This window comes from Zalophus californianus, chromosome 1 (assembly GCF_009762305.2).
Source record: "Zalophus californianus isolate mZalCal1 chromosome 1, mZalCal1.pri.v2, whole genome shotgun sequence".
In the NCBI taxonomy this organism is placed as follows: domain Eukaryota; kingdom Metazoa; phylum Chordata; class Mammalia; order Carnivora; family Otariidae; genus Zalophus; species Zalophus californianus.
This window is the reverse complement of record NC_045595.1, coordinates 120,947,184-120,957,686: the sequence shown is the minus strand read 5'-3', so window position 1 is coordinate 120,957,686 and position 10,503 is coordinate 120,947,184.

Sequence of the window (10,503 nt, the reverse complement as noted above, 5' to 3'; positions counted from 1 at the left end):
TAGCCTACTATTAGCCAGGAGCCTTACCAATAACATAGTAAATTAACACATATTTTGTATCTTATATGTATTATATACTGTATTCTTACAATAAAGTAAGCTAGAGAAAAGAAAATATTAAGAAAATCATACGGAAGAGAAAATACATTTACAGTACTGTACTTATATTTTTAAAAATCTGCATTTTAATGGAACATCACAGTTCAAACCCATGTTGTTCAAGGGTCAAGTGTACTTTGAGTGTATAGATTCAAATGATAATCTCATCCAGAAACATCCTCACAGACACATCCAGAAATAATGTTTAATCCGGGCAACTCTTGGGCCAATCAAGTTCAAACATAAAATTAACCACCACAATGACAGCACCATGGGCATACGTCAGTGCATAAGAAAGAATTAGCTTGCCTCCTGATGCTTATAGTGTAGTTGAGAAAATAGATAGTTGATGACCATGTAATTTGTCAACCAAAGTGGATGACACTTTTTAGAATGAAAAGAGATTCTATTAATAATGAAGGTGGGGCAAAACTATATGGGACAAAGTAGAATATACATTCATATATTTACCTTTTTAGATAAAGAAATAAGTATAAAAATTTTATTGAAGAGGAGGATGCAATCCTAAAAATAGTTATTTTTTCTTTATATGGGTCTTTTTAAACTTTGTTCCTCTACTACTGTATGGAATTTCTGCTGGTCCTATAGCTTCTCCCCTCTGCTTTGGTCACCAGAACAATTGCTTTCAGTAATTTGAATGTCTTTTCCAGGGCCATAATTAAAACTCCAACTTCATTTCCCTTAACAGTAGTTCTCAATTGGGGGTGAGTATGAAAGAGGAAGAATATTCTGTCTTCTGGCAATTTGGAGACATTCTGAACTGTCACAACTGGAAAGAGGGGAATGCTACCGGCATCCAGTCAGTAGATGCCAGTGCTGATGCTAAGCATTCTTCAATGATAGGACAAACCCCCACAACAACAAATCACCTGTCCCCAGATCTCAGTAGTGCCAAAGTGAGGAAACGCTGCCCTATGATAACTGCTCTCTCCAAGTGGGAGCTTACTTTGGACCTGGAAATCTTTAAAAGCAGTGGAGGAATATTAACATTCTTCCTTCTCCCTTAGTTTTAATTCCCTACCACTCCTTCTGGTGGTTTCTGATGTTCAGATTTGGGTGCAGGGGAAAAGAGATCAGGGATCAGGGCATATTCTTACATCCATTAGAGTTATAATCCAGAACTTCTCTTTTTTTGGATGTAGTGAACACACAGTGAACACACAATTACTTGGAGTGTTTGCATGGGTGTTGTTATTTTAGACAATGTGGGGATAGTTAGCAGCAGGTAATTCCTCTCAAGGTCTAAAGATTAGGAAGTGTTAATTAAGTTTAGTAAGAGGGAAGTCCTTGATGACCTTAGCTGGGGCTGTATAGAGGGTGAGAGTTGCAAGCAGAAGCCAGATTAAAGAAAGAGCAGGAGATAAAACATAGGGACAATGATTCCATAGAATCGTTTTTCTAGACATTTGGCTCAAGAACACAGAGGAGAGAGAAGAGCATGCAGGACTGGTATTGGGTCTTAAGAGGGGGAGATTTGATCAAGTTTAAATGGGAACAAAAACAGGGACCAATGGGACAAAGAGAGAAAGAGAATAAGAATTTATAAAGCATGGCCCTTGAACAAATAGGATCAGAAAGGGACAATATCCAGGCACAGGTGTCCATTGGGCCAGAGGACAGTAGGTCTCATTTATCACTTATTATGACCTTGAATAGAACTGGTTTGGTTCTGTTTTATTTATACCTCTGAGTGAGGTGGTTCCTGGACTTAAGTCAACGAGACAGCTGCTTACATGACAATCTGAGAGGAAAATGGCCTGAAATTTTTGTCAGTAAAATAAGTCTTTGGTTTTTCCAGGCTTTGCCTCCTGAGGCTCTCTATTAAAATGTAAATAAGTTACCTGAAAAGTCATCATCTACAAATCCATTAATATATTTGGAAGGATTAGTTTATTAATCAGTCAGGACAAGTTCATTGTGAGAGTGTTGAGAGTGAGTGTGTACACATAAGTAGATGCCCCAATTTTTGTTAGAGAGGGCGATATTTCAGAATAGAAAAAGGAAAGTCTGGAACACAAAACACTAAGAGGATTGTGTCAAGAACAATATAAAGGTACTAAGAACCTGAAAAAAGAGGGCAAAAAGGTATCTGCAGAGACACCTGCAGTGTCAAATCCAATAGGAGAAGGAAATGCAAAAAGTCCTAGGATCTACCAGATTCTGTGGCTGCACAGTTGGGCTCATGTTCTCTGGTAAACAAGATTGGCTCAGGGTGTGGCTGGCTTCTTCCAGAAGTTATCAGGATTTTCCATATACCATCAAAACATTTGACTGGCTGTCTGAGCAGAGGCCACAATCTATCATCAAGTCCCTGGCCCAGCTCAGCGGGCTTGGATGCTCAAACATTTAAACCTGAAGACCAAATACTCCCACCAAACCTCAATCCCCAACCTCTGTTATCCTGCTGCTGTAACCCCACCTGTCCTCTCCTTTCCTCTATGCTCCCCATGTATTGACTGCCTACATGTGTCAGGGGTAGGAGCTTCTTTATAACACAGATTCTTATGCCACCTCATTTCTGAATTTTGGATCCAGTAAAACTGAGGTGGAGCCAAGTGTCAGCTCAGGTTGCTGTAACAAAATACCATAAGCTGGATGGCTTAAACAACATGAATTTATTTCCCACAGTTCTGAAGACTGGGAAGATTAAGGTGCCAACTTTTTCAGTTCCTGGTAAGAGCTCTCTTTTTGGCTTCCAGATGTCCGTCTTCTCTTGTGTCCTCCCTCACATGGCCTTTCCTTGGTGCAAATGGAAACAGAGATCTCTCTTTTTCTTCATATAAGGTCACCAATTATATCAGATTAGGACCCCACACTTATGATCTCACTTAATTATGTCCTAAAAGCCCTTCCTACAAATACAGTCACATTGAGGGTAAGGGCTTCAACATATAAACAGGTCAGGGGGCTGTGGACACAAGTTATCCCAGAGCACCAAAGAAATGCACATTCTTAGCCAGCATCCTAGGTAAGTCAGAGGCAGATGGTCCAACATCCTGGCTTTGATATGCCCGGCTTTATGATTTATTCCCATGAATCCTTCCTAAAAGGAACACAAACCAAACTGTAACTGATTGCAATTCTAAAATATGTAATGTAACACCATAAACATAACTGCAGCTGCACATCAGTGCTGGTATGAATATTACATGTCACCAAGTGCAAGCCCTCAGATAGATGAGGAAACAGAAGCCTATGACACTGAGTAATTGGAAAATGTTTTCCTTGAGTAGGATATTCAGATAAACTTTGAGAAGCATTGAGATGTGGCAACATCTTTAAAAAGTTACTAAATAAAATAAACATACTTCCAAACATTTACTTAAAAGAAACATTACAGTAGCAGAGACTGTTGCTAATTAAATGCAAATAGTTGGTTAATGTGTACTGCAATTATCTCTTACTCAACAAATTATGTATGGAATATTGCATGCATCATTTCCTTCTTGAATGAAAACAAATTTTCTTCAACCCACAAATTATCTAACACAAATGGTCCAAACCTTTTGTCAATGCGCTAAAAGCCAGCTGACATACTTTCATCCTTACCACACACCCATCTACCTTAGTTACTCTGCACTGTGGGCTTGAGTGTTATCACAAATGTATGTGTCATCCAATGAAAAATGTCATCATGCATTTCTTCTCCTCTCCAAATGTATTACCAAGTAAATAAGTTAGCACATAAATGGGCCTTCTGTTATTTTTTTCAGAAAAGAGTGAATGGTACCTTGTTAGCCTCCAAAATTAAGGAGCATTGCAGGTTGGAATGTTGTTCACAACTGAGCAGCCCAGTGGTGACTGTGTGCAATAAGTAATGAAAAGCATTTCTAGGCACTTAACTTGCCTCCATAATGTGAAACCTAAAAACTTGTAGGAAGAAGTACATTTTTATGCAAAGAAAATGTGTGTTAATATATATTTTTGAAATATCCATCTAATTTAAACTGAGCCAAAGATGTATTCTTGATCTGCCACTGAAGAGACATCCTGGGGGTGGAGGGGAGATCTTTCTGAGGATTCTCAGAGAAAACAAAGGAAACTTTTAACTGAGGACTGCTAGGGATAGAGAGAGGACCACTGAAATAGAGCAATTTACCATTAGCCGCGAGGGCATGTTTCTTAAAATGTAATACTTGCGCCATCTTTATTAGAAATAACTAGGGATAGGATGCTTTTGAAAAATACAGATTCCAGGCCCTTTACTGAATTCCAAAATCTCTGGGATCAGGGCCAGGACTGAGCATTTTCTAACCAGTTCTCCAACTGATTCTTTTTTTTTTTAAGATTTTATTTATTTATTTGACAGAGAGAGACACAGCGAGAGAGGGAACACAGCAGGGGGAGTAGGAGAGGGAGAAGCAGGCTCCCCGCCGAGCAGGGAGCCCGATGTGGGGCTCGATCCCAGGACCCTGGGATCATGACCTGAGCCGAAGGCAGACGCTTAACAACTGAGCCACCCAGGCGCCCTCTCCAACTGATTCTTACACACACAAGAGCTTTACTCAACTGAGGGGGAAAATAAAAGGAATATACATTATTATCATCTTATACCATCAAGTCATCCATGATTTGGCAGCTCAAGTAAAACCCGAGGTAAGTCAATGAAATACATGAATTCTAACAAAAATAAAAATAATTTTTAAACTTAGACCCTCCATCTACCATACCATTTAGACCCTAAGTCTCTTTTTTTCACTAGCCCCAGATGCCTCTTAGGCATGTGGTGATCTTTTAAATCATCAAATGATTATCAAAGTCAAATCCTTGACCACTATTTAGGCTCTCCAAATGGACTGAAAATCAACCCAGGAAACTCGTCCTCAAAGAAGAAGTCAGTCTCTGCGTCTCCCTGCTTCTCGGGCCTCTCTTTCTTCCCCCTCTCTCTCTCTCTCACCGAGGAGAATGTACCATTAGCCATGAGAGCACTGGGGCCCACCAGTTCCGTCACTTTTCACTTGCCCATGTTGCCTAGCTGCCTTTCAACATTCAATACCTGGTGACATTATAAAGCTCCTATTAATTGCACTACACACATATTTCTATGTTAAGATATATATATTTTTTTACATTTTAGTATTTCTGAAATTATGTTGTATCTCACAAATGTTTGGCCCTTTCAAGCGACTGTAAATTGCTCTGTCACTGCTTCCCCAATTCTCCCCCTGTGAAATTAAAGCTATTTCTTTTTTTCATCCTTCCCTTTCCAAACCAATCTTGAGAGCCCCTGAACTGTAAATTTGGGAGTTTTATGCCAAGCAAACATGTTGTAGGACCAGGTAGATATCTTTGTACCATTGCTTGTCTATGATATACACCAGCTCAGACAGTACAACCATTATAGACTCTTTGTTTCAAGTTGGGTAGGACCGAGCCAGAAAACTCACCTGGCAGTCAGAGGCCCTTTAAAGAACTCTTTCAGTACATACAAAGTAGAGTGATAACAAAGCCTTAGTTTATTTGGTATATTTTTCTTTCTTAGTGATACCTAAAATGATGGCATGTCCTACTATTTAATAGCATGTTAATTCTGATAAAATATAGGGGATAGTAGCAAACTTTATAAATGCAAAGTTGAATCAATGGGCTGGGAGGAGCAAAAGATCTTTAGCCCTCTTAAATGGCTATGGCGCACATACACAGAAAAGTTTAAGACTGTTAAGTTAATTTTTTTTAATCTCTGCTAGGATAGTACCTGAGAGCTTTAACAGAAGCTTTTGTCACATCTTACCTATGGACTGACCTTGAATTCATTTCTGGGGAATTGTCTCCAGAGCCATAAATCCTAACTTCTGTATTCATCAATGCAGCCCTCATGGAAAAGGGAACCTTCTCTTTCCAAAGGTGTCACGGCTCTTCCATTAGGTTCTCCAAAGGCTGCCATTTTTGATGCTGTCTTTTTTTCAGCTGTCTCTCTTGATAAAACTGAACTATCTCTTCAGAGTTAGGTTAAAGGACATTTTGAAGGGGATACCTTCCAGGGTCACAACAAAATATCTGTCAACTCTGAAAATTGACATGCTTTTTAAGATAAAGGTCAGGCATCTATTTTATTCCAGGATGAGCTCCTTGCCTATTTAGAAAACTCCCACACAGAATCCAACTTCCAGAGGGTCAGATCCTAAGTCTTTTTAATTTGTGTTCCCAGGAGACCCCTGAGGTCCACAGGCTGAGATGCCTCCTTAAACAAATATCCCAGAGGGAGACAAGCAGAAGGGTCTTAGCCCGTATTTGCCACACTGTATTAGAGTGAGTTATTTACCCATCTGTCTTCTCCTCTAGGCTGTAAGCTCCTGAAAAATAGAGCTGTTGCCATGCATATATAATTTTCTTAGTTGTACTAGTAGATGGTACAAGTGAAGTCCTGGTACCAGTACCCCCATGACTATAAATTGCATCTACTAAATATTTTAATGGATGATTAGAGTTATGGATCACTAACAGATAGAATATTAGAGTTAGAAGTGATATCAAGGATAGTATAGTACATTAATCTTATGGAAAAGATCAGGAGACTGTATTCTAAAAGCTAGACAACTCTCTATATTCACAGACCTAATAAGTGACAAAGCCATGAAGACATAGACTGAGCCTACTAATGACAGTTTTTCAGCTCTTTTCACTATAAAACACTATGACCTGCTACATTGTCATTCACAATTTTAGTAAGATACACCTATCAATGAGAGTATTAAACCAATACATATATTACTCCCTCATCCTGTGGTAATGATGGATCAGTAACTAAAAGATCCCAGAATTTTCTTGCTCAAACCATCAGAAGTAAATAATGAAGTCAAGTCTTTATAGACCTTTTACTTTGCATCACTATTTTTTAAAGATCTTTTTAAAAGATTTTATTTATTTGTCAGAGAGAATGAGAGAGAGAGAGAGAGAGAGAGCACAAGCGGGGGCGGGGTGCAGAGGGAGAAGCAGACTCCCGGCTGAGCAGAGAGATTGCCACAGGACTTGATCCCAGGACCCTGGGATCATGACCTGAGCTGAAGGCAGACGCTTAACTGACTGAGCCACCCAGGTGCCCCTTGCATCACTATTATAACAAAGCAAATACATAATTTTTCAAAGTATGTTTTGGTCAAAGCAGGAAACAGACAGGACACACAAAACTAGAGTGAAGTTAAAATTTGTCTCAGTTGTCCCACATCTCCTAAGTAGAAAATTGCAGTTACTAACTCCAGCACTTCTAGTCAGAGGGAAACCGACAAAGAAGGAGATGATAATGACCAGGTTCCATCTACTATTACAGATCCTATTTGGCTTTTCAATGGGATGTGGAGGCAGTAATTCTGGAATTCTAACACTAAGCACAAGATTTTGCAATAAATGTTTATAGATCCTCAGTATCAACTTCTAAATATTATTGCCATCATTTTACTATAATTGTAGATAGTAAAAATACAAGTAGTGATAGCTACAATTTTCAATCATTGCACAATTCAGAGAAAAGGAACCCTTCACTACATATAAGAACATTTCCTCCCTGAGATTCCATCTAGCAAAGAATTAAAATAAAACTGCTGACAGTTACCTATTCTATAACTGGTGGCTATTCACATAGTAGGAAACCTTCAAAATGTAACTCTCTTGTCTCCACCCTGTATTCACCTGATTCCTCCTCAAGGCACCAGTCGAATTTATGTGACAGTAAGTGTTGATTTGGGAAGGATCAAGTTGGAAGGCAGAACATTATGGTGCTAATACTAAGTCTTCGTCTTTTCTCAAACTGTATAAGACACTGATTTCTTTGCAAAATAAAATGTGCAAAGGCATATCAGGATCATTCATTTCAACTTCATTACTGGTAATTGATCATACTGCCCAAAGGAAATCAGTCCATTTGTTTTCCATGAGCCAGACTGGACAGAGGTCACTATTCACATCTCTCCTCTATAATGAACTAATTATCAAAACAATAGGCACTTAATGAAAAGCATGATCAAGGAAACATGTTTGTCTTCATTCTTTTGAACTTTCAAACTGTACAGAGATATGGGACTCAGACAATTTTCTCTGCTAATCCTTGTTAAACAAAACTTGGGTTTTACCTTCATCCTAAATTTTCCTCCAAAAATTGATAAAAAAATTGTTGATCTCACTCTTCCCAATACAACAGATGCTCATGCCAGACATTAAAGGAAGTGTCCACCCCCTCAAAAATGTTCTAAGAGAGCCTCACTCTAATTGGTTTGCATGCCTTGCAAAGAAAACACCAGCACATGTACAAACAGACTGACAGGTTGTCCAATTCCACTGTGACTCTTACAAGTCCCTGTGTTCCGAGAGCTTCCAGAACGTCCTCCGGCAATGCTCATTAGCAAAACACAGCTGATACCTCTCCAAAGGTAATTGGTTGGGGGTAGGGTGAGAGAAAAAGGGTATATCCTTTTTCTTCCTGGATCCAAAAGTCCAAAGACTAAAAAACCCTATATTATACCTCAACACTATAATACCCAAAACCATTTTAAAAAATAGGAAAAATTTATCTTCACTAAGAATAATTTGGCAATCTGGTTCATATCCCTACTTCTGAAATTTCAGATCTCATTTCCTGCCTTGAGCCATGGGAAAGAGAAGGGCAACACATATTGGCACTAGTCAAGGCACTGACTACAAATATTAACCCGTAGTCAGTGATGACCTTTTCTGACAGATTTTAATATACTGACTTCTTACAGACTTTACACAGTCTTAATATACTATTACCCTATCCCCAAAAGGTTGTGATTCATTTAGTTACAACCACTTTAAAATGAATCCAGTATATATTGCAATATGTTCAGAAGTGCCTTATGGCACCAGGGAGTATATAATTATTCCCTCCCAGCTATTCAGTTTTGCTGACAGCAGATAATAATTGTGTATACCTACACCATACATAACCCTAGGGAGCCTTTCAAAGCAACAAATTTAAAAAAGAAATTTAATGAAAAATTTTCTGAAAATGGCAACAGCCACAACCAAGAGCAGAACACTTAAAATACAATTTAAATTTTTCGGGAGGGATGTGGGGATGAGGTAGATAAAAAGAAAATGTACATATTTTCATATATATATATATATATATATATACACACACACACATAATGTGAGATAACATGAGATTAAAAGGATAATTTTACATATGGTGATTCTATGAATTTCTATGTCAATTTCTAAAACTTTTATTTTCTTTTGTAAGAATACATTAAAAATCATAAAATTCCATCTAGAAAGAGAGAGATGGTATGCATTAGACTGTTATTTACTTAGCTTACCTCTTTCCCTTCCCCTCTCCCATGCTGTGACTTCCAAGGTTACAAACAAGTCCACAGAAATGTCAAGAAACAGGCTAGAAACCTGTACCACAAGTCCCTGGAGATATGCAGTAGACTCATCACTCATAGCTGTGACTTCTCACTCTGGTTCTCCTTGCTAGAAAGCTTTGATAAACACTTAACTCTTGTGTGTCCTAGCTTTATATTTTAGAAATAGGTTCCCTCATTTCACTTTATCACAAATAATAATTAAAAAATAATCTAAGCCATGACATGAAGATCATTGGGACAAATCATCTAAGAGCACTGGCCTTAGAGGGAGCTCCCGGGCCCTCTAGAAGATGTGACCATACAGGAAAAGAAAAGAAAGGAGTAGGTTTCTTCTACAAATAAAAAGCAATCATAAAAGACAAATAAAGATGAATAAAATATGACACACAAACAAAATGGATTTCAGTCTATAAACTCCCTATGCAATAAGCCAGTACTGACAAGATCCAAACCCCTCTACTTACCATTATTCATATACATCTTTATACGCATCGGTGCCACAGCATTGTCTGTTAGGTCTGTGCCTTAGAAAATACTTAGTATCACTTTCTTCCTTCCAAGACACTCCTTCCAATGACCAGGTGGGATGGGCCAGAACCGGAAGACCTTGAGGAGAAGCCATAATCTGAATCCATTCATCAGGAGTCCAAGAGAAAATACTGTAATGCCACTAGGGGAGAAGTGAAGCTGGTGGAAATACTTCAAGTGTCAGAGAAAAGATGATCTGGAGCTATCCTATCACTGGCCCAGATAAAATTAGCTTATTTTATTATATCTAATTACCTTTATTTTCTCTGGACTCTACAAGGTCTCAATAACTATTTCCTTTTTTTATTATGTAGTTCTTCTCTGTTATTATTTTTATATTTCTGTGCTTAGGTATCTGTTGGAATAAGGCAAAACATAAAATCATAGAGTAATTTAAGACATCATCTTGAGTTAAGGAATCTAATAAATTTAAAATAAATAGGTGAGTATTAAATAAACTTACTCTGAGTATACTTATGGCACAATGAGCACAACAAAAAAGCTTTATGCCTCCTAGTGGACAATGCAA